The sequence below is a fragment of the Heterocephalus glaber genome, unplaced genomic scaffold (genome assembly GCF_053883595.1).
Source record: "Heterocephalus glaber isolate CG9 unplaced genomic scaffold, H.glaber_assembly_v1.0 deba00001104, whole genome shotgun sequence".
Taxonomy (NCBI): Eukaryota; Metazoa; Chordata; class Mammalia; order Rodentia; family Bathyergidae; genus Heterocephalus; species Heterocephalus glaber.
Window position 1 is genome coordinate 2,900,267 of NW_028258193.1, and position 23,413 is coordinate 2,923,679.

Below are 23,413 nucleotides of genomic sequence, written 5' to 3' on the forward strand. Positions count from 1 at the left end.
CTTTTCCACGCATATATCCCTGTCGTAGTATCACGGAGCAGTGCTTCATTTCTCTTTCCTAGGATAACTTTTCAGAGCTCAGTAGGCTCCTGAGGAGTCAGGCTTCAGTAGAGACTCAAGCTCGCTACACAATCTTATGTTCAGGAAGCCAGGCCGCCATTACCCCAAACTGAGCGTTACGCGGAACTCGGAGGCTGCTCGTCCTGCCAAAGGCTCTGGTCTTGGATCCCGAGCTCTGAGATGGACCCGGGCGTGAGACAAAGGGTCCCTGAGCCCGAGGGGTGGACCTCACACCCTCCGCCCCCTGAGCTCCTCCTGGAGTCTGTCATCTTTCCTGAGGGCTATGAGGAGAAGCCCTCTGTGAAGACAACATCCCCGGGGACTTTTCCTGGGTCGTCTGAATGGTTAGTGATCCCCATCAGGGGAGACTGAAGAAGAATCCCCGATGGGTGAGCATCGGACAGGACCTCAGAGGATCTCACAGCACTGCAGACACCGAGACAGAACTCGCCTGAGCACACACCATGCACTCAAAGACTGAGGGCTGGAAAGACAGGTGAAATTGTCCCACACTATATATATATGTATGTACTGTGTATTACAGGGGTGGCGTATTTGATTTGTATCTATTACAAAAGTTTTATATACAGATGAATAATTCTTTTTCCCTCTGTTCCTCCATCCCTTGAGCTCCTTCCCATTTGAGAAGATCTAGCTCCCCACTCACTATTCTCTCTTTTATTGTGGTCTTTATAATTTGGGTTTTCAACTATAAAAGAAACCACATGATATTTAAGCTTGTGCATCTGACTTATTTCACTTAACACGTTTGGGGTGCATCCATTTTCCTGCAAACGATTCAAGGCTGTCTTTCTTCAGGGCAGAGTAGTGCTCCACTGTGCTAAGCACCACATTTTCTTTATCCATGTGTTATGCACGCTCAGACATTTTTTCAGCTGTACTCTGAAACTAGGGTGCAGCTGAAAACCTATCTCAACTTCAGAATCTTAAAATTTGAAGCACATATGAGGACGTCATGCTCGACAATGGATGACAGAACACTTTAACTCTGAAGTATATATACTGAAAATCCCAAGCCCAGAACGCCCAGGCCCCACACTTTGTCGGGGGCCTGAGAAGCCACAGGCGACTCCTCACCTGGCCAGGCGGAGCGCTGTGGTGCAAACCCGGACTCCCAGCAGTTTACTCCACTTCTCCATGCAAAGAAGAGGCCACCCCGGGCCCCATCACTGCAAAGGGCTTTGGCACTCAAATCCAGATGCCTCTCCCTAGGTTTCTAAAATACTGAGCAAAATGATCTTCAGGTTATGCATGTAGGGAGTCTATGAAACATAAATCAATTGACTGTTCAGACTTTGGTCCCAAGCCTGAGATTTCAGTATGCAAGTGAAAACCCAGAAACATCTGAAATTTGAAAGGCTTCTGGCCCCAAGAGTTTCAAATGTGTGATAATGAGCACAGATACAAACTTGCCTGTGTACATTTGCGTGTGTGTAAGATGCCTGAATGTCTTCTTTTTCTCTTTGTTCATTATTTTATTTTACTTTCGAGTAGCGAAGACTGAACCCAGGGCCTCCTGCATGTTTATTACAGAGCCCGGAGCTGCACCCCATCCTCTCCATGGCTCTGTGCGGCCAAAATCGGTGCAGGGTTCCAGGAAAGCCAGTTTAGCTGTCCACACCTGTGATCTTAGGGAGACTCCTCCCCATGGGTCTGTCTCCAAGGACCCACAGCATTGAGGTTCCCCGACGTCTGCGACCGCCCTCTCCCACACTATCTGCTCACCAGGAGCAAGCAGATGTTCTCCACGAAGCTCTGCTCCTGCAAGATGGCTCAGCAGTTAAACTTACCTATTTTCACACACTGAGATTTATTTCCTAGCCAGAGTATCTAGAAATATTTATTTCTTATTTCATTTTTTTTCTTTCTTACCAGAACAAGAACAGAATACAGAATGCCAAAACATATGCCTCCTTATATCCAACTCTGAAATTCATACAACACCATGAAATCTATATAAGATATATAAAAATTATTAAGGCATCATTAATATTTTAAATAACTATATTTTATCTTAATAAGCTTATTCATCATTTTATGAAATGTAATTGCTATATACTTCATTGAAATTTTAAGCTTCCATTCATGCTTTGAATGTCTTTATTTATATTAAAAATCAATCCACAATTAAAATTGAAAACATAGGTTAATTCACCAAAACCACAAAATTCATAGCTTTTAAGTCCAATGAGGTAGACGAATATAACAATCATAACATCTAAAATTTGACAAGTCAAACAGAAATCTCTTCTTTGTTGATGTTGCTGTTTATATAAAGAATTGAGAAGCATGGGTCTTATTTGTTTTATCTTAAAAATGCATAAATAAAAGTTTTAGAATACCAGTGCTATTGTTATGAACATAATTTTGAAATCGGTGGAAAATGCCTTTTATCTTTCTATGGAGTCGGGAGCTGCCCCAAGGTGAACAAACAGAGTTACTGCGTTTAAAAACCCACTTGATAAGGTTCTTCCTGCATGAATGAGACACTAGCTCAGCAACCACAGAGGTGAGTTTCATTTGGCTAGCAATTTTAAGGAGCACATTGGCATTTTATTTGACTGACCCATATATTATGATCACTTCAAGTTGTTACACGAAATTCCACACAAAACTACCAGTAGTATTTATTAAGAGGAATTTAGCTGTCCTCCCAGTTTCCAGCACCTGCTCCTCCTATGCCCTGTGTGCAGTATATACTGGCCTTGTCCAGGATTTGATTTACCCTGTCAATGCTAAATTTAACTGAATGTAGATGGAAAAATATCCACGAGTAGTTTCATCCTGTACACGTTCTCTACCTTCTCTTTTTCACCTAACAAATCGTAAACGTCGCATTGTGTATGTAGAAATGTTTCATGTTCCTGTTTAAAGTGGCCTAGTACTCTATTGCAGATGCACTGCACTAAATGTTGGCTCTGGGGTGGCTGATTTGACCATGTCCACGTGATGAATTTGGTATTTACGCTTTGCTGTCATAGATGGTGGAATGAAAGCCTGGAATGTACGTCATTTCACTTTGGCCAGTGTGCGTTTTATAGACCCTGAGAAGTCAGTTTTCTGTGTCAGATCATAGTGGCTACAGAACCTTACTGGGGATTGCCACATTTCCTTCGGAGGGCTACAGCTTTCTGCAGTGGGGAGGTGCGAGGGTACCTGGTTCTCCGGCGTCTTAGACATGCCCGAGGCCGGAAAATCTCTGAGTTTTGCCAGTTGCGTAAGTGGGAAATGGAATGTCATAATTCTGACTTTGGGTTATTTAAAGCAGACTTGGAAATCGGAAAAAAAGCTATATCCAAATGAAGCAATCTGACCTATTTAAATGTGGATGTTGGCATAATTTTATTGCACTTTAGATCCTATTGGACTTTCCAAAAATGAAACTCTTTGTCTATATATCAGTTTAAAAGGGCAAATACAGGTTTGAAATATTTTTGCTTTACAGGATACATATGATAATTGCAGCAGGCACTTTTGAAAAATAAGGTATCCCGTCTGGTGTATTGCTTACACCCTTATGGATGTTGACACAGATACGCCTCGATTATGCTAAAAGACAAGAAAATTGCATAAAGAAAGTTGCCTTGCCTCTGGAGGATGATATAGTATGGTACACAGTCTTTCTTTTTTGTGGTTGTTGCTGTTACTGCTATGCTTTTTACTCTTCACATTATCGTTTGCCATATGGTGTTAATATTTTCCATAATTTAGAACTGTATATGATTACTGAGTAGTTTTAATCGACTCTGACTAAAAAATACTTTTGGGATTCTGCTGAACATTTTGTGGTCTGGGGTTCGTTGGATGTTACCCCATAACCTATAGCATGTCCAGAAGGGGTAGATTTCATTGCTTTCACATTCATGCGAAGATTCAACCACAGTAGGGTTATACAAAAGCACTGACCTACCGGAAGCCAGGGGAGCTTGGGACTCGGCCCAGCGCATGCTCAGCCTGCCCTCTGGTCCCCCTGCTCAGGGCCAGCCATGGCCTTGTGCCCCCAGCAGACGCAGACTCGGGAAGCTCTGTTCTCACAGCCAGTCCCTCTGAGAGGAAGCCCCCCGGCTCACTAATGCCCTGGCACCCCAGTTTGTGCCTCACAGCTGTCCTCATATGCTCTGTCCAGACATCCAGAGCATCAGGGATCTGCATCTAAATGATGTCGCTGACTATAGAGATGGCTGTCCGTGGTTTCACATTTCCAATAATAATGCAGGAATTGTTTCTGTTATTTTTGTTTGTGCTAAATATCAATTACTGAAACCACTGAGAACGTACTGAGCGTGGAGTCATTCGCCACAGGTGCACAACTGCTCAGCTGGACAAGGCCGCTTTGCCTTTTCTGCATGGCTTGGTGTCCAGGTTGCATGGAGCTCTTCCACCTGCCTGGTCTTTCTTGCTCTGGCTTTCATGTCTCACCTTTGCATGCGTGTCACGGCTTCTCTGGGCCCCAGCTGTGCTCAGAGTGGCAGCGGCCTGGCAGTTTGTATCCACCCATCAAACCACTGGAGGAAGTGACTGCTTTCATGCCCGTTTTGCAGATGAGGAAGGACAGGTCCAAAGTGTGTTCTCCTTGGGGCATGCAGCAGGTTAGGCACGGTCTGCAAGCCTATGCCCAATGCTAGCCTAAGCTCTCTTTAAGAAATCTTGGAATCTAAAAGTTCATATTGGATGGAGAAGGCTTTATTTGTTCAGGGGGGAAAGTACTAATTCTGGCTTTAATGGTAAGACCAGCTAAAATAAACAAGAGCCTGCTTCCTTTCCCGATATCCTTATCCTTCTTCACTCCTGTTAGGTGCCAGAAAAGAGTTTGGCATTTTTTCTCTGTTGAGAAATGTTATATGATGACCTTTAGCTTAGTGTATTCTTTGGAGGAAGCTAAAATGGATTTTCTGTGAATTAGCATGTGATTTGAATTATTTGCAGCGTTTCTGCATTCGAGGTTTGCCAGAGCCATAAGTCACCAGACATTAAATATTGCATACAGCGCTCCGGTGCAGGATTTCCGGAAGGTATTCTGCATGGGCAGGGTGGAAAATACATCTTTCAAGACATTTTTAGTCTAAATGATCTTCCAAATCTCCTTCACAAAGCTCATGGATCAGTAGGAGTGCTTTTAGAATGTGCCTCTAGAATAATCATTTCACTCGGGGTGAATTACATTTTAATAACCTCCAAAAACTCATCTGCAAAATAGCCTGAAAAACTACAAGCAAGTAATTTCCCCCCACACAACTTTTCTACCAATAAACTCTCATAGCAGAAAGAAATAACATGATAGCAGATTTCATACTTTTTCCCAGGATCATACAGGCTGTTACATTGGAAAGGACTTAGGAAAAAAGGCTTGGTAAACCAGAGTGGATTGCAAACATAAAGGCTTAAATTAATGAGAAGGTTGTGCATTGAGACTCTATGATGGAGGGAAAATATCCTACCTTTTGCCCAAATTATTGCAGTCTTAGGTAGGAAAAGGTTTTTTCTTTGTCATTTTCTTTATAGTGTTCAGGGGTACTTTCCATGTGGCTCTTTTCCTTGGGAGTTTAGGGTTACACATTTTATGCTATTTTAAATTTTTATTTTTATTAGCACACGTTTGCAGTATGTATGATTCTATTCCTCCAGGGAAGTTGGTGCGTGTACATGATGCATTGATTCTTTCTCATCACCTTCCCTGAGCTTCCCCCTGTATCTTTTGCAAAATAAAAAAATTAGATATATATATATAGCTTTCTATGTCTTCTTACCTACACTTATTTTGCTCTTTACTTATATTTGGGGTTTCCTGTATTAGAGAAACCATTTGATATTTAAGCTTGTGTGTCTGCTTTATTTCACTTAATATTATGGTCTCAAGGGGCATCCATTTTCCTACAACTGACTCAAATCTATCCTTCTTTATGGCAGAGTGGTGCTCTATTTCGTGTGAACACCACAGTTTCTCTATCCATGCGTCTGCTGACAGACACAGAGGCCACTTCCAGACCTAGCTACTATGAGCTGTCCTGCTGTAAGCATGGCATGGGTCCCTGCGATCCGATGTCAAATGCTCTCCCTCGTCGGGTCACTTTCTGCTCAGGGTGTGGACTAAAGGAGAGGCTGGGTGTGCCTCAGCTCAGCACTGCCTTCCCCTCTGGCTCTCCTCACCCCTCAAGCCAGTGCTGCTGGCCCTCGAGCGCAGGCTGAAGCTGGTGTCCTCCACCTCGCCAAGCACTCTCTGCTCCCTCCCTGGCTCTTTCTTCCTGTCTCACCCCCCCCAGCCCCCTCAGCTTCTGCCACCTAGAGGAGAGGCCAGTAACTCCGTTTCCCAACTTTCACCTCCCTTTCCTTCTGCTTTTCCTCAGCCAGCCCCACCATCCGGGCTCCAAGAGCAGTGCCCTGGGTTTGGCGGCCTGTGTCCGCTCACCCTGGGTTCTGCAGGCATCCACCCTGCGCCCACTTCTCACCCTTACTTGCTGGACTGGTATCGTTTTTGGCCCACAGGTTGTCCACAACTTCATCCTGTCTCACTGTGTTACTCACACTCCTGCCCTAGGAAGCCTGGCTCGCCCACAGTTACAGCCGGTCTGGCATTTTCATTTGGCTCTCTTCCCAAACTCTCTTCAGCCAAGTGATGTTACTTTCTTACAGACGGCCTCTGCCATTGACCTTCGTCTTGTTCTCCCATCTGTGCTTCTTCCTTGTACTCACGAGTGTCACCTTTATAAATAAAATGCACCCAGATCTCCCACCGACTGTGTCCCGGCTGGCAGGTCCCTCCTCCCGAGATGTCCTCTTCCTGGGGAAGGGTGGCACCCTCCTGCCAGTGCCCAGTGCACATGGGCCTCCCTGGTGTCTACTAAGTGTCTGGATGCAGCCTGACTTGGCTGGAAGCTCACAAGGGCAAGGCCCTAGCTTCCTGCCCAGTCTTTAGTCCTCTAGTTCATTACCGGAGCACGCTCACTTGGCATGTGAGGAGCAAAAGGCGACAGGTCATAAAACCCACAGAAACAAGTGCAGTACTGAACCCCCGGGCCCAGCTTCTCTTACAAAGTGGTGCTTCTCTCTCGGTGTAGAACTGAACATCAACGGTATGATTTCACCAGCCCACCTCGGTGTCACGATGTGAACTGTCCCCTCTCTATGCACACATGAAGGTCCCCACCCCTTTGTGCCACCCATGTCACTGGATTTGGGAGCAGGGGCCACGAAGAAGCGAATGGATCTCACACAGGCAGGGTCATCCCCCTGGTCCCCCTGGCTGCTGTCTTCACAGCAGAAAGGGTGTGGAGCACACGGAGGCACCGGGGCTGCACGCAGAGCTGAGGCCCACAGGCCACAGCAAGGAGGTGGTGGGTGGCTGCGTACACAGAGGGGCCTGGGGACAAGGCTGCGGACTTCAATGTTGGACTTTGGAGAAAAAAATCAGTTTTGTACATAAATCATTCAGTTTGTTGTACTTTATCATGGGAACCCTAACAAATTAATTCCACCTCTCTTATCCCAGTGATAAGTAAAAATTATCAAACTTTGGGGGTGATTTTTAAATCCGTTATCAAATGTTTAGATCAAGGAATGTATCTTACTAGTGGGCATTTATCCAAGTCTCTTCCCGTCACATCATCCACAGGGAAGTTCAGTCGCCCTAAACATTCCTCATATCACAAACTCCTCCCCGGGCCGCAAAGTGCGGAAGCATCACCCCTCCCAGTCAGAGGCGTCTTCTCAGTCATGCTCCTCTCAGTCTCAGTATCTGTTTAGGGACAAAACCAAACCCGACCCTGGCCCCGAGGAGAACTGTCACAGGTTTCATCCTGCAGAGGAGACAGGGGGCCCAGCCTCCCTTCAGAGAGGTGAGCACCAGCAAGGTGGGCCTAGAAATGCTCAACAGCTGCCAGTGCACTTCTTCAGTATCACCCCACGCCGTGCCTCATATGAGCTCTGTGGCATGTAAAAGCACAGTGCTTGGGGCGGGACCTGGGACAGCCTGGGCTCCAGGACTGGTCCTGACGCTCCTGCGGGTTGGACCCTGTGGCGGAGCCACCACACAGAAGAGGCCACCTGAGGAAACTGAGGGCCAGGGTGGGAGCAGAGTGCTCCAGTTAAAAACAGAAAGTTCTGTGAAAGGGCGAAGATAAAGCTTGAGAAGGTCTGGGGAAGGGGAAACGACCCTATCAAAAAGGCCCATAGAGGCTTCACCAGGTTAGGAAAAGCCAGGAGGCTGCTGGCATTGCTGAGGTTTGTCAAGCACCTAACCTTTCCCAACCTGTAAGTGCTGTCATTTTACCTCCTCACAAACGCCCAAGCCAGGGGAGTGGGCATCATTATTCCTATTTCACAGATGGTAAAAATTGAGGCAAAGTGGGACAGTCGTTTGAAACTGCAGGATGCAGGAGTTCCAGCTCATTCCCCTGGCTTTCCCTTTATGAGGCTGGGAGGGTCTGGCTGTGTCCCCCGAAGAGTAGCACCTGGGGACGGGGTGCTCAGCTGGTGGGGCCAGGATGCAGGGCCCAGAAGAGGTGTGGGACTCACAGTGGCTGCAGTGTCCTGAGTGGCTTCCCAACTTACCAGAAACTGAAGTCGCTCACCAGGTGCTGGGCCCATGATTCTGACCTCCTGGGCCCGGACTGGGAGCCAGGCCTCTCTGGCCCAGCACAGTGCCCAGGGGCATCAGGACAGCAGGAAGAGAGGCAGGCGGGGCCGCAGGTAGGCCGTTTCTGGCCTGTGTCCTCTGCCCTCAGTGGCATAGGCAGAGGGTCCGGCATCTGCAACACGAAGGCTCCAACTCCTGAGCTGCCCCAGGACACCCAGCAAGGCACTGTTTGGACTTCACTGCCATGGACCGAGTCCCATGCTGGCCCCGCAAGGCCTCTGCTGTCTGGAGAAGGAGAAGGATGTGAATTGATTCTCCACCATCACATTGAGCCACTATTGGTACTTGGGCTCGATTTCATGAAATGAAGAAAAGTATTTCTGGCTGCACTGGGAGCCCGGTTAGGTGTGACTTTGCAAGCAAGGAAGGAAGGCCACCTCGCTGGGTTCCACCTGCGAAGCGGGGGGGGGGGGGGGGGGGCGGAGACAGCGCTCCTGCAGTGTCTGTCACCAGAGCCGAACGGAGCCCGCGCCTTTATGAAAGGATTCTAAATGTCTGTTAACCTGTATGCACGCATTTACTTACTCAGCTTGCTTCTTTGGTTTGCTTTGCCCTCACTCCTGTGCCTAAGGTTTTTTAGGTCATAAACAGTCTCTCACATCAGCTGGTTTGACAAACATTAGCAGAAATCGCGATACTTTGTGGCGAATCTGCACGGCCAGCAATGTGAAATGCCGAGGGAGACAAGGCGCCTGACTGTCCCTGCTCCAGCTGCTTTTGTAGCCCGATCTGGGCAGCCCTGGTCTCGGGAGGGAGCTGGCGGACCCGGTGTGGAAGGCTAGCTGATGAGGCCACACTCACAAGCGCCTCTCGGGAGCATCGGGCACAGTAAGGTTCTCTTCCGAACACAGCTCACCGGTTGGGTGAGAAATGCGACACACAACAAATCCTTAGACTATTCAGCTGAAGTCTTCCTGATTACAAGCTTACCTAGTATGCTCCACAGAGAACAGATTCAAATTCCAGTACTTTCTTGAACACAATAGATGAACAAAGTCAAGTAGAATCATCAATATATTAATGTAAGCCGTCAACCTGTACAATAAGTTGTTTCTTAACTTATTTGGCTGGCATGTTATTAAATATTTTAATTGTATTTCCTCTTCCAGAAAAATAAGGATTGTAAACATTATGTACTACAAACATGTACAAATAAAAACATATATATATATATTACTAAATTATTGTCCTAATGCTGGAGTAAATATTATTGGATCTAAATGGAAAGCCTGACTGCAACTTAGTAATAGTAAGGGATTTTGCACTCAGCTCTTTCTTTTAATGCACATTTTTATTCAGCTCAATAAAAACTTAAATTTTTATTAAAATTTCACTCTATACTAATGCTTTATTAGAGATCAGTTTCCTAGAACAGTGGGACAAGCATGCTCTCATGGTGTGTGTGACAAGAGGCAGAAAAGAAGGTGAGGAGATTGTCTGATCAATTCACCAAATGTTCTCTGAAGTACAATGCTTGAAGACTTTTCCAACACGACATTTTAAGTTAGGAATAAAACAGCAGTGCCCCTTCAGCCCAGCATTTTGTGTATATTATTTGAACATCGCCTCCTCAGTTTGCTCCGCAACAAGATAACGGGGCAAATAGAAGCCACTGATAATAACAGCATTTGGTAGGGCCAGAGATCCTCGTAATCTGTCAGAAGTCAGGATGTGCGTAACCCAGAGGTAGTAATGAGAATATACATTAAACACTTGGTAGCTATAGATGACATAAAATATTAGAGATGTACAACGTGACCATGCAGCCAAATACCTGAAAAGCAAGAAAAGGCAAAGCCACATGGATTTCTCCCCTGACACGGTTCTTTGTCTATTTTCCTAAAGTTTCCCCAAGGCAACTTACTCTGTAGAGTTGCAAACATGGTATGTTAGAAAGTTATGTCCAGCATCTAAAAACATTACTGGACTGTTCTGAAGAGCATATTTAGGTTACAGAAAGGTTGAGTGGAAAGAAATTTCCATTTATGGTGCTTAGCAACCTTTGCAATTCTTCCCATGATGAACATCAGGTAGCAGTGTGACACCTGGGTTACAGCTGAGTAATTTAGTCGAGTGATTTTACGGCACAAACACCTCTGAAGCTCTGTGTGGTCATCCATCTGGCCGCCAACCTTGAACAGACTCGATATTTTAATGTCTCTGCAGTTATCCCCTCCCAGACTGTGGTGCAGTTGGATCATGCAGTGTGCAGCCTTTGAAAGAGCCGCCTCTTTGCCTTAGTAATATGCGTTTAAGGTTTGTCCATGTCTTTTCATGGCCTCACAGCTCATTCTTTTAGCCCTAAATAACATTTCCTTGTCTGGATATTCCAGGTGTAAATGCTCACATACTGAAGAGCATCCTGAATGCTTCCAAATGTTGGCAGTTATGAATACAACTGCTATAAACAGTTACGTGCCTATTTTTGTATGGACTTGGGCTTTCAACTAATTTTCTTAAATACCTACATTGCTGGACTATATGGTTGTTTTTGACTAGATTTGTAAAAATAAACACCAAATTTTTTCTACTACTCTTTTGGGTTCCAAAAGTGAGTGCACCTTTCCCCTGCTGTGCACCCTCCCTAACGTGTTTGCTGGTCAGTGTTTGGGTTCCAACAGCTCTCACAGGTGAGAGAGGCATTTTCTTATTGTTCCAATGTGCAAATCCATGGTAACACGGGATGCAAAGCACCTTGTCCAGCTTCTTCGGCATCTGCTCATCCTCCTTGGCGAGCTGTCTTTCAAGGCCTTTGGCCCACTTTTAGTGGCATTTGTTTTCTTTTGGCAGAGTTTTAATTTTAGGTGTGCGCTGTAGACACAGGTCTTTTAACCAAATATATTTTGCACATATAAATCCTATTCTGATTTTCAGCTTTCATTCTTTTAACACTGTCTTTCTCAGAGCAGAGATTTTAACTTGAATACAGTGCAAATTATTGATTCTTTCCATGGATCACACCCGTGGTGTTGCATCTGAAAATGTATCTCAAGCCCAAGGCTACCTAGCTTTGTTTTCCATATATTATCTTCTAAGAGTTTAAAGACCCACTTTTATAGTTTGTTAGTTAGAGCCATGATCTATTTTGAATTGACTTTTGCAAGGTGACCTCACCATGCACAAAGCATCCGCTCACCGGTTTGCACTGTGCTCTTCTCTGTATTTTATGCCCACACATCTTAATGAGTTCCAGACTTACACGGCCGCCTTCCTGTCGGGAGTGCCCATGTGTACATCTCCATCTGCATCACCCAGATCTCAACGTCCAACCCTCTGCGCTGGATTCCACCTTATTCTTTCAAAGCTCCCTCACTTGTGCTGTACCCCAGCCCGATCAATTGCCAAGCCACAGCCTGGCTCATCAGCAAACCGTCCCGTGTCCCTGGCTCTCTCCCCAGGGCTGCACCTTAGTCAAAGGTGACATCATTTTCCAAGGAATCGACTATGAAACCCCAGGAGCAGGCTAGCCTTTCTCCAATCCATTCTCCACAATGCCACAGCAATGAACTTCCTAAAACAGATATCCGGAATTATTGCTTTAAACTGTAAACAGCTTTTAGAAGCAAAAGCAACATAACCTTAACATAACATTAAAAATAAAACTTCATTCTAAGTACCAGCCTCCTTGGGAGCCTAGTTTTGCAGCAGTTGTAACTACGGCGCTTTGTCCAGGTTCTGTCTGATGGTGTTTAGATCTTTGAACAAACCAGGACCTTTCAAATGATGGCTGTGTCATTCATTTCCATTTCTCTGTGATTAAAAAAAAGTCTTAGATATAGTCAATGAGGTTTTGTAAAATAAGCTCTATCATGGGATAAAGAGGGATAAGTGGCAAAAATAACTAAAAATTACATTATCTAGAATGGAAGCTCTGAGAAAATGACTCAGGTAAAAGTAATTTTGAATGGAAATTGTTGCAATCTGAGAAATTTAATTTCAAGAGATTCAAGAGCTGGTTTGATGGTGGAGAACAAGAAAGGCTGGGTCTGCTACTGTCGTGCGGTGACCCAGCCGGGCAGCCCAACGGGAACCTGGGGCGCAAATCCAGTGGAGACAAAATAAATGCTGAGAACACAATTTTGTGTGATATCTAGGAATCAAAAGAAAGGTGTTCATCTTTGAGGAGCCAAAGCCAGCCAGGCAGCCCCCAGCAGTACGCCACTCCCTACAGAATCACTGTGGGCCACAGCCTTGCCTTGCAACGTATTTAATAAGAATCGGGACGTAAAGAAAGAATTGGAATCTACTTTTAATTGCCTCCATAATGATAATATTGAACATGTAGGCCTGAAGGTGTCTACAAAAGTCTGGTGGCCTAACATAGCCCCATCGACAGTTGGAATTCCATAAAATATTTCTGTTGTGTTCAAAATGGGGATTTCCAAGAAAACCACTGAGAGATACACTTTCATATTTAGTCATATATATGTCTTGTTTGTATTGTAATAGTATCAGCCTAAGAAGCAAAGCCCTATCAGTTTTCATTGTTCATTGAATATTTATGTTGTGCATTTAGATGCATAGTCTATTACTTTGTTATGCTGTAACATTCCCCACTTTCATATAAATATAAAATCAATTTAATTGCATTCATGTAAAGGAAGAGATAAACCTTCAGAATGGAAATGCCACACACACACACACCAAGGAGTGCTTTCCTTTCACACCGAATTCAGAGTGTGTTTTCTCTTTTGAAATATATAATTAAATATGATTTGATTAGTAATAGATGCAAATGGCTTTTTCCCCATGAAATGATGTGAAAAATCATTGCAATTAGGCATTTGATTTCCCATCTACCTGCCTACAAAGCATCGCAGTTTTCCCCAGATCCCAGTTGCGAGTCCAATCACAGCAGCTGCTTCCCCAGGTGCCCTGCTCCGAGCTCACAGAGACTGCAGGGCGTCCTGCCCAGGGTGCATCGCAGCTCCGGGGTCCTGGAGGGTGTGATGTGGAGGTGAGGTAAGCGATCAAGCTGCACACACTCAGTCACACTCACACACATCCACACACTCACTCATACACACACACACTCACACACACACACACACACACACACACGCACGGCGGTGGGGGGATCCTGCTGCCTGGACATTTATTTTACCCAAAATGTGCCCCTTCTCTGTTGATTTCATACAGAGATGTGAAGTTTCAAGATACAATCTTATTTTTTGCTTCAAGTTCATAAAAGTACGAGATAAACTGGTTTCTTTTCACAGTCACTGTTAAATTTTAGGGCTCATGAAACTTTGCCAAAATGGCACATTTGAGTTTTAGTAAAGATAGATGGTCATTTAAAAATATCATCATGCCTCTGCTGTCCTCCTTAGGCTGAGTCAGGAAGGTCTGTCCTGTGGGCTGGAAATCTGGAAGCTCCTTGAGGGGGGCCGAATGATGTCAGCAGCTTGTCATCTCCTGAGAAACCAAACACTGAGGAACTTTTCAGGAGACAGGGAGCAAACGGGCAAATAATTCTAGAAATGACCAGAAACTGTGCCTTGCAGTGAAGCATGTTACTTGATTTAAATACATGCTGACATTGTTGTGCTGGTTGTGACTTCTCCAGCCCCTTCCTTGGCAGCTTTGGCTGCTCCTGTGTTACAGGCTCTGGGTTACGCCCGCCCTCCCCCAGCTGAACAGTGTGTGCTGCTCTGCAGCCCACTACCCGGAGAGGAGAACTGTCAGGTCCACAGCCGTGTGCGAATGGAGCGGAAGGCAGTGGCTTTCAAATCTACAGGGAGAAAGGAGCCCGTGTGCATGGGCTTCGGACAACACGCTTCTGGCGTGGTGCTTCCGTGTTGCATGTGTCTGTTCACCCCAGGAGAAGAGTGGCAGACAAAGAGGGTCGTCACGTCTTTTGTACCTTTGCATCCTCTTTAGTGAGAGAAAGCCCTCGGCCCCAGGAGGTTGCTCAGAGGTGAGCTGTTCCTACCGCTCCTCATGTCCAAAGTGTGGCCATCACCAGCAGGTGAAGACCACGGAGGGTACGTGCAGTTCCCACTCCGGCTCTGGACAGGGTGCTCCTTAATTGCTCCATTTAGGAGTCATCCTCAGCCATGTGGTTGAGGATCACACGATTTGTAAAGGGAACTCTAAAACGAGGGACCTCAGACCCCTGAATTCCTAACGCTCGGACATCTTCACGACACACAGCTGGCTCGCTTCTGGATGAGCATTTGAAGGAAAAATTAAAGAAAGTAATAATTTGTAGCCCTCACAGTGAGTGGGACACTAACTAACAGTTCCGACTCTCTTTGCAGGATGCATCTTATTTAGAGTTTCAAACAGTTTTAAAAGGCAGTGGTCAGAAAATGGGTGTTATCCAGGAGTTGGAATTGGCGCTCGGCCTTGAAGGAACTGCTAGGAGATCTAGTCCAGGGTGGGGGCACACAGGGGTGCCCTCATTCTTCTCTCTATTATCCTGCCCGTGGTGTCAGATATTTAAAATCGATCTTCACAATTTTCCCTCCAGAGCCTGGAAGCAGCTTCATCATCTTTCTCTACACAGCGCTGCCCACAATCTCCAGCAATTGATTGCAGCAGAGATTGAAAACCATTTGTTCTCCCTGAAAGAGTTTGATCTTGTCATTTTCCGTAGAGTAAATGGAGAGCAGGAGCTGAGCCCAGGTCAGCGGGCTGAGTTTCTGAATATGAGGGTGCCTGGAATTTATCGAATTCGTGAAAAAGAAACTAATAAGTGATTGCAGGCATTACTAACTGTGTCTAGGAAATCCTGCCTGGAGAAGGAGCCCTTGATAATTTGTCAAAGCCAGAGTCACCTTCTGGAATGTGTTTGCCTAGAAGTTAGTGAGAGGGCCCTGGAGAACCTGAACCCGCAGGTGGCGGGTGTGTGCGGACCCCGGGCGTGGCAGGCACAGACGCAGCCCCGGACCGGCCCCAGCCCCACGGGCCAGGGGCACACAGTGCAGGCCGCACTGCCCACCTGTCCCTCAGACTGCCCTGGCCCCACGCCACCCCCATTCTTCATGACACCCTGTCTCCTGGCAGGGGGCTGCTTTGAGGGCCTCTTGTGTGGGGTGCCCACCCTCTCTGTGTCTTCCCACAGAGCCCCCGAGACATGACCAAGGGCCAGCCTGAGGGCCACAGTCCAGCTTCCAGAAGAGAACACACAGCCTGACAGTGGATCCCGCCTACCCCAGATGTCCCGATCCTGAGGCCCACGGTTCTGTGGGTCCCCAGGGCTCCCTCTGTGGCTCCAGCTCCTCTCCCTCATGGGCTGCCCTCCAGTGCCAGCCCCTCCGTGTCACGGATGGGACACTGCAGGCCTCCACACTGTTACAGGTCACGACTCCCAGCACCCCAGAGGAGCCTATGAGGCTTTAGAGTTGTTCAGCTTTAAAATTGCTTTTCCCCAGACTTGTGGCCAGTGGGTGGAGAAAGAGGTGACAGATCCTCTCTCCCAGGGATTGGAGGCGGGGACCTCCCCGCTCACGTCACCACCGTTACTGCTTTTGTCTTGAACTACTAACTGCGAGGCCCTCCTGACCAGGTCTGCGTGTGATCTTCCTTTCAGTAGCAACTCAGCTCTTCCGTTTCCGGAGATCTCCTGCAGACACTCCTGTGTGTCTCCACGAGACAGCTCCCCTCCTCTCTGTGGCTTCTGCATGCCCTGGAGAAGCAGCACACCATGCAGGATGCTGTCTCCAGCCTGCATGGGCAGCAGGAGGGATGCAAAGGATGCCGGGTGCAGCAGGCCTGGCCTGGCCCAGGACTCCAGAGAACACTCGTTTGCAGCCTCCATCCCTCTGAGCCTCAGCGAGGCCACACTCAGTTCTCCAGCACAGGGTTTCCTTGGGGATCAGAGTCCAGTTCAAGAGAGAGGGTGTTCTCCTAGCTGCTGGGAAGCGCTCTGTACCTTAAAGATGCAGATCCACTCCATCCAGGCCTTGATCTTCTCAGGAGGGCAGCCCAGGGCTCTGCGTCCACCCGGCCTCGCAGTCAGCGAAGCCCCTGTGCATGGCTGAGCGGGATGCGCCTGACCCGGATGAGACTCTCCTCCCTCCACAGCCGCTCTGGCCCAGGTGCCCTTACCTGCGTGTCCCTGCTCTCCAGGCAGCAGTGCCTGGCTCCCGCCCCACCCTGTCCTCTAGACCTCCCCAAGCTTGCTGCTTGCTGGAGGAATTTCACGAATCCAAACAATAAACTCCTGCTCTTCACATAAGAGCTCGCTCCCCGGGTGGGGCTCACCACCTTCTAGGATCTTGCACGAGGGCCCCGGGAGCCCCTCAGCCTCGGACAGCACACTGCGACACGGACCACCTGCCATCCAGGATGCTACAACACTTATAATTTTGCCCCAGAGAGAGAATAGTTTCAGAGCACAGAGCCTTGTGAACTGCTGAGCCTGGAGATATCGGTCGGCTTGTAAAGGAGAGGACTTCGGCCCTGCATCGCACCCTGACCGACTACCGAGGGACTGGCGAGGCCAGAGGGGCGGGGCGGGGGAGCTGAGCCCCGGTGTCCTCGAGCTGTACCGCCCTGACGGACTCCGCCCTGGACAGCGCAGCCGGCTCCCCTGTGAGGACAAACGCTGAGGTGCGATGACTTTGTGACTTGTGTGGGCAAACAGATCCCCACTGGAAGCTGGGGCCCCGAACCGACTGAGAACAAAGCAGTCTCCTCGGCACCAAAAGTGGTGAGGCCAAGTCCTGGACACAGCTGTGGGTCCCACCCCCCGCAGGCCGCCTCCTGTGGGCTTGGGCATCGAGTTGGATACCTGGACACAGGACGCATCTGTTCCGGTGGAGGAGACCAGGCCAGTGGGCTTCCGGGACTCGACCAAGGCGATGTAATCCCCTTCTCAGGTCACATGATGAGGGCCACCTGCTGCTGGGGTGTGGCAGGCAGCAGTGCCACCCCAAGCTGCCCTCGCATCAGGTCACCCGGTGAAGTGTCCCTGGGCCCAGAGGCCTTGGCTTCCGGCAGCTCCATCTCCTGCCTGGCAGTGCAGCTCTCCCACACCGCCTGATGCAGACGCTGGCTTTGAACCGGGCCGGCACTCAATCTGCTCTGACCTCCTCTGGGAAACTCTGCCCTCCCTCTGGAACCTTCTCTTCTACCAGGGTGATTTTCTGTCTCTCCACAGACCCTTCGAATCCTGCAGCTCTGTGAAGCCTAGCTTGGCTGTTCTGTCACCCACCAGGGTGTGAAGTGCGATGTGTCCTGAGTGTTACAGGCATTAGTGAGGGAGCCTGAAAGAAAAGACCCTGTGATTGCCCGGCTACTGACTACCAGGCGAACCCTGAGCACCTAGTCAGACAAGGCCAAGGAAACTGAGGAGCTCAGGCTTTCCATTCACTGTTGCTCAGACACAAACACACCCATTCTGCTGCCACCACTGCTCGGCTGTAGCACCAGGCTAGCAGGAAACTCGGTCCATTCGGCTGAGCCACACTATCAGGGTGCTTGAGTCCCCCATCTGTCCATAGGGGACCATGGGATGGAACTGCAGCAGCACCTGCATCTCCTGCTGCCATCTGTACCACGCTCTGAGCTTCCCACTCTCTGCGATAATCCAATATGAAAACTACATCAACTCTGGACACGTTTTCCTTACAATCACACGTCCGGAATAGGGTATTCCTGTGATGATTTGATAACTTTAAAAGTTTTCCCTTTTAAATGCTAACTGAAGATATATAAATTAGTTAATAGCTAAGTTGTACTGAAGTTAATTGTACATGAAATGTATATAACATATGGTGTTTTTTGTATGTGATGATTTTACCTTATTTTGAAGTCAGTTTTTTCAATAATTGCATAAATATTACTTATAATGTGCTGGGAATCACTGTAAATATGTGAAAATTAGTTTCCCAAGGTTTTGCTTTGCTTTGTTGACACACTCAAACTTTATCGAGTGCTGGTCATTGTGGGGGGGAGTCAGGCAAATGCTGAGCAGGGGGGTGCTGCTCCTAAGGGGCCAGGGCAGGGCTGAAAGCTGAATATAAAGTTTCACCAGGCAGGTGGTCACCGTGGGCAATTTGTAACAGTAAAATGGTTGTGTAAAATGCCACGAAGCAACTTCACAAAAGTTACTTTAGAAAGATAAAAGATTTTATTTTATATAACACTAGTCCCTTTCTAGAGTCAAGAATAGTTTTGGAACTTGAAATTAAGTTCATGACAGTCTAAGTATTAGATACATTATTATTAAAATTATCAATTGCTCTATTTCCTATACACAATGGATAAGTCAAATGGGAAAATTAACAAGTACTCAGATTTCATTAATATGCTATCAATAGCTTTTTCTTTACTTAACTTTTCTGAATTTGGGGCAGGATTTTATCCTGGGCATATTTTATTCTAGGCCAGAAAATTTAGGGTTTCACTTGAGAAAATAAAACTCGTTACATCACGCTTTTCTACTAAAATCATCTTGGCTATTTACATAAATTTCAATAGTAGGATAGTTTTAAATAACCACTTTAAACTAACATTGATAGTCATAAAAGTAGCCATGAATAATTCTTATTCTGACAGTTTTAAAACTGCTGGCTGACGGCGGGGAGCAGAACACATCACTCTAGGTCCACACCCCTGGCAATGGCTCAGGAGAAAAGACTTGAGCAGCACCTGTGTGACTCAGCTGCCTCAAAGCTCAGCTCCTTCCCCATGACGTGGACGAAATGCCAACTTCCCTAAGCAGAATGACGAATGAGCAGCGCGTGGCCCAGGAGGACTCTTGTGCGTGTCTCCCCCAAGGTGTTTACAGGATATCAATAGTGTAGTGGAAAGAGACAACAAAAAGTTTGGTCACCAAGGTTACTTAGAGAAAATACTGAGTCAAAAATATCTCTCTGCTTTATGCTGCCTTGAGTGAATATGTTTCCTGAATGTCTAACGTTGGGGTTGATAATGTAGCTTTTGTTAAATACCCAAGAGGCATTTTTCAACAATCACTTATGGGTCATGTAATAACACTTGATAAAGGAGGCCATAGTGCATCCTCTAACATGGCCTGGCAGTTAGTCAGGCTTCCTTTGAATTGTTTTTCTGATGAACACAGAGAATTAGAATCTGGTGATGATTTCAGGTCCTGAGTACAAATTCCATACAGGACAGTTATCTCCCAATGTTATGTCTGTGACCTCTCAATTATTATAAATTACAGTGTTAAACTGGTCTGTATTTAAATCAATAAAAATCATTAGGTTCTAATTTTTTTAAAAAGAGAAAAAGAAAAACCCATCATAAACTTTGATGTGTTAAGAATGGTAATTTAGGCAGGGAACTTGCAGATCCAGCCCGTGCCCCTGCAGCAATCCACTGGATACCCACCCACCCCTGCTCCTCTGGCCTCTTGGCTGTACTGACATCTGGCTCCACACTACAAAGACACAGAGGACACCGGACCACCAGACCACTGTACTGGGTGGGTAAATTGGAGCCATCATCACCTCCCACTGGAATCCAGACTATCTTCAGGGGAAGGGCAGCTGGAACCTGCAGTACAACTCTGCAGAGTTCCACCCTACAGGAGGACAGGGAGCTCAACTTGGACTTGCAGCCAGAAATCTGCCCGAATCTCACGGGTCTGTGACTGGCTTACTGAGACTCATTGACTTACAACTGCACACTGCTGCCCACGTTGTCTATTGTGACAGCAGAGACATACCCTGAAGGAGGCCCTTCATTTTTATCTTTTATTTGTTATTTCCAAAATTAGTACTATTGGTTTGTTTCTTTTTCTTCTTTTCTTTATTACTCATATCTTCAATTTTTTTCTTTTTCCTACTCTTTGCAAATTTTTTTCTCTTTTTTTCTTCTTTCTTTTCTCTTTCCTTTCTCTCTTACACTCACTCTCTTGCTGCCCCATATTGTTCATCTCCTTTTTTGTCCCTGTTCTGGCCCTCAATCAGAGTCCTTTATTTTTCTATTATTCTCTTTTTCCTTCTTGTTTGTGTCCTCTAGCCTCACTGCTAACCTTCCCCTATCCTTCTACCTATCTGTCCTTCCCTCCCCAACTCCTTCTAACTCCCCATCCTGAAGGGTAAAGTGTTATATTGAAGAGTTTACTCACTATAATCATATGTTAGGTTGGTCCCCAACCTTGATTTAATTCACACAGTTAAAGGTGACAGCTTAATTACTACCACAAAATGTCATTTTCTAAGATGTACTTGATGCAGTGGTGTTGCTGATTGTATCACTTTGGTTAAGGTGTTGTTATTGATCTAGTCAGTGATCCTAGTATAATGACAATGGATAGCTTCAGAGTCATTAGAGACTCAAAACTTAAAGACCAGCTATATCTGAGAGTCACCTCTGAGAAGTAATCATTCCATAAGGGTTCCAATTACAAGCAAAAAAGATACTTACAATAAACAATTCCAAAGTATCAACCCAGGAGTTAAACCAAGGACAGCAACAAAAACAAAAATGAGAAGACACTTAAGCAAGGCACAAACTCAGACTTCCAGCCACCAAGGGTCCCTGGGAGAAATGAGGTGGAAAAGCCCGATAACCAACCACCTGGTCATCCTGAATTGATAGCACAGGAAGTAACAAAACAGATGACTGAGGCTCTAGAAAAATTCAAAGCAGAAATAATCTCCAGATATCTGCAGAGATGGTGAGCAGAGTGAAAGACATGATTAGAAGCTCTAGAACAGAACCAGATAAAAAAAATAGATGAGCTCAGAAACATGCTGGAAGCCATGAATACCCAGCATAAGAAAGAAATGGAATCCATGAAACAGATTCAAACACATATTCAGGAGATTAAAAACTCCATTGAAAGTATCCACAGCAGATTAAGGGAATCTGAAGATAGAATATCAGATATAGAAGACAGGATCGCGGCTAAAGACCATGAAAACAGAAATTTCTTAAAAATAGTAAGGGACCATGAGAAATCAATCCATAAGCTGCTAGATGATGCAAAAAAGAATAACATAAGACTGATAGGAGTCCATGTAAAAAACAGGACAAAGCACAATTGACATAAAAATACTGTTTACAGAAGTAATAGTGGAAAACTTCCCAGACAGAGGTAGAGAATTGGACATACAGATAAGTGAGGCATATAGAACTCCAACTAGACCCGATCAAAAAAAAAAAAAATCCACACCTAGACATTTAATAGTCAAGATCCCAGAAACTCAACAGAAGAACAAAATCCTACAAGCCATTAGAGAAAAGAAACAAATCACCTACAAAGGAAAGCCAGTCAGAATCACAGCAGACTTGTCAACACAAACCCTGAAGTCAAGGACAGCCTGGAGTGAAGTATTTCAAGCCCTAAAAGAAAATAACCTCCAACCTAGACTGTTCCATCCTGTAAAATTATCTTTCAAAATCGATGGTGAAATTAGATATTTCCATGACAAAGAACACCTGAGAAATTTCATGAACACCAAACCAGCACTACAAGCAATTCTAAACAATATCCTAGGAAAAGACAATGAAGGTCACAACTCCATGAGGCACAACAGAGGGAATCCACCAGGCAAGGCAAGAAACTACAGGGAAAGGGGGAAAAATAAAAGAGCCAACAACAGTAAAATATCATGACAAGGATGAGTCAATATCTATCAATTATAACTCTCAATGTTAATGGCCTCAATTCACCAATCAAAAGAAACAGACTGGCAGAATGGATTAAGAAGCAAAATCCAACAATATGCTGTATACAAGAAACACACCTAACTCAAAAGGAAATTCATAGACTGAAAGTAAAAGGATGGAAAACAGTTCTCCATACCACGGGATCCCAGAAAAAAGCAGGGGTAGCAATCTTATTTGCAGATAAAGTAGATTTCAAACCAAAACTAATTAAGAGACAAAAAGATGGTCACTACATCCTTGTGAAGAGAACAATCAAAGAGGAAGAGATGACAACCCTATATATATATGCACCAAATACAAATGCCCCCAACTATACAAAACAAATATTAATGGACATGAAAAATCAAATAAACACTAACACAACTGTAGTAGGGGACCTCAATACCCGACTATCACAAATAGACAGATCATCTAGACAAAAAGTTAACAAGGAAATTCTAGAACTGAACCAAGCTATTGAACAAATGGACTTAATAGATGTTTACAGAGTGTTCCACCCCACAAAATCGGAATACACATTCTTTTCGGCAGTATACGGGTCATTCTCTAGAATAGACCACATGCTAGCTCATAGGACATGTCTAAGTAGATGTAAAAGAATTGAAGTTACCCCCTGTGTTTTATCAGACCATAGTGCAATAAAATTGGAGATAAATAAGATAAGAAACTGCAAAACTCCCACAAACACATGGAAACTGAATAACACCCTCTTGAACAACCAATAGGTCACAGAAGAAACTAAAGAATGAATTAAACAATTTCTACAAATAAATGAAAATGCCACTACAACATACAGGAATCTATGGGACACAATGAAAGCAGTTCTACATGGGAAATTCATAGCAGTGAACACCCATATTAGGAAAGCAGAGAAAACTCAGATAAAGAACCTAATGCAGAACCACAAGCTGCTAGAAAAAGAAGAGTATAACAAATCCAAAGCTCATACAAGAGAGGAAATTATGACGATCAGAGCATAAATCAATGCAATGGAGACTAAGAGAACAATACAAACAAATCAATGAATCAAAGAGTTGGTTTTTTGAAAGAATAAATAAAATCGATAAACCCTTAGCCAACCTTATCGAAAAAAAGAAAAAAAAATGT

General features: G+C 45.6%; 1 protein-coding gene and 1 pseudogene across 5 annotated transcripts in view; both read right to left on the reverse strand.

Moving 5' to 3' along the window:
* The window catches only part of Csmd1 (CUB and Sushi multiple domains 1), a 1,515,607-nt gene that overhangs the window by 1,138,457 nt on the left and 353,737 nt on the right, over positions 1-23,413 (reverse strand). The gene's annotated exons all lie outside the window — the stretch shown is intronic.
* LOC147828398 (nibrin pseudogene) overlaps positions 1-23,413 on the reverse strand; it is an 84,583-nt pseudogene continuing 61,170 nt past the window's right edge. Inside the window, exon 1 of the transcript XR_015450868.1 lies at positions 1-23,413. This exon is cut by the window's right edge and continues 61,170 nt beyond it. The product of XR_015450868.1 is annotated as a nibrin pseudogene (transcript).